The sequence below is a fragment of the Trifolium pratense genome, linkage group LG7, assembly GCF_020283565.1.
Source record: "Trifolium pratense cultivar HEN17-A07 linkage group LG7, ARS_RC_1.1, whole genome shotgun sequence".
NCBI classification, from domain to species: Eukaryota; Viridiplantae; Streptophyta; class Magnoliopsida; order Fabales; family Fabaceae; genus Trifolium; species Trifolium pratense.
In genome coordinates this window covers 50,091,108-50,092,884 of record NC_060065.1, presented here as the reverse complement: position 1 = coordinate 50,092,884, position 1,777 = coordinate 50,091,108, and the positions used below count along the sequence as shown (strand labels likewise).

The 1,777-nt window shown below is 30.5% G+C and overlaps 1 non-coding gene across 1 annotated transcript; it reads right to left on the bottom strand.

Moving 5' to 3' along the window:
* Nucleotides 1-1,492: 1,492 nt before the first annotated feature.
* Nucleotides 1,493-1,565, bottom strand: TRNAF-GAA. The gene has a single exon. It is a non-coding gene; the product is annotated as a tRNA-Phe (tRNA).
* Between the last annotated feature and the right edge of the window lie 212 nt (nt 1,566-1,777).

Here is a 1,777-nt window from a genome sequence, read left to right as displayed (position 1 = left end):
CATGAGTTACATGTACATTTCATAATACTAACGCATTTATTTTCTACGATTAAGGAATTTTTTTAATAAGAGCTTATGTCTCGCTTATGTTATGCATATCATATTATCATTAGAGACTGCGTGCGGTGTTGTTAAACCATTTTAGAGCCATATCATTCATCCCGATTCTTGACTAAGTTTTTTAATTTAGGCTTATTTTCTTGGTTGGAATGGAAACCTGAATGTAAATCATATTGGTACTTCTTCTTGGCCTTGAAACTTATTTTTTGTAGTTGCAGTTAACTACCTATGGAAAGACCATATCTCACTATCATCAATATTATGGTCAATAGGCTTTATTCCTCTTCTAGTGCTCCTCATAATTATCCTCCCATCTACATCGGACAGACTGGACGAGATCTATGTTGAACTCTCTTTTGAAATATGATGTTGGGGATTTTAGCTTCCATTTTTCTTTCTAGTTAATGCAAAGTTTTCATTATATATTATAAAAAAAATGTTTACAAATATCATTTCTTTAGCTTGCCAAATTATCAAAAATTGGACATGTTAGCAAAAAAATTAACTCAGAGACTCTTTTAAAAGTTTTGATATTTTGTAGGACACAAATCAATTTTTTTCTACAAGAGAGCAAAATCAAAACTAACTATATTGTTGAGATTTGCATAATTCACATTGTCTTAGACAATTACTTGTTCTGCAAATAACAATTTGATTAGTTTCAATCCATTGCTTAGGTGTCAAGTAAATGGATAAGATTGTTAGTCAGGGAGTTAATAACTAATTTTGAGTTTATTATAGAGTTAGTTAGATAGTTAGCTCTTATCTAGTTTGTTACTTGTATGTGAAGTAACTTGTATAAATGCTTAGATGCATTCATTAGTGATTGTAACTTGTGAATTTTGGCTCATTAGTGGAAGAATAAATTTTCTCTCTTTCTCCCTAAAAAATCTAAGGTTGAGATCATATACTGCATGTAATTGTGTGAAGTAGTTAGATCAATGGATCCAGATCCATATTTATCCGACGATTTCGCCTTTGTCTCCATATTTAATTTGTTTATCTTTTTTAATTTTTTTTCTTCTTTGAGTTGCCATATCAGATAGTTGATTTCTTTAGTGTCAATATAGTTAGTTGAAATGAAAAAGTCTTGATGTTTTCTTAAATCAATTTTACTTAATTAAAGAAGATACATTTTCCAATTACTCTATTTGTCCCAAAACTTTAGTCCTTTTAAGAAACCAATGCACGTTTAATGATATTTTACCATTTGTACCCCTTACTAAAGTTAAAGCATTAATTAAATATATTTTCTCTTTCTTAATAAAGTAAGGGTAAAAGTGACTTTACTTATTATTTTTTATCATTTCTTAATCTTCGTGCAAAACTCCAAAATGATTAAAGTTTTGAGACGGAGGGAGTAGTACATAAATATGCAAGAATAGTGAATCTTTATTAAAAGAAATAGGGGAATATACTCATACAAATGAATTGCCGGGAACCAGATTTGAACTGGTGACACGAGGATTTTCAGTCCTCTGCTCTACCGACTGAGCTATCCCAACCATTCTTGACGCAGCATCCTAATTTTAAAAAATTACTTGAGTCACCTTGTGGTTCATATTAATATTTCTGCATGCAGTTGCAGGATCTGACAATATTAACTTGTATTCATACAACTAATTTGTTGGGTTCCCACTAAAATAATATAAAAAATGAAATGCTGACCATTACTATCACGAGGTACTGTACACAGCTCACACAACCTTGACAATTT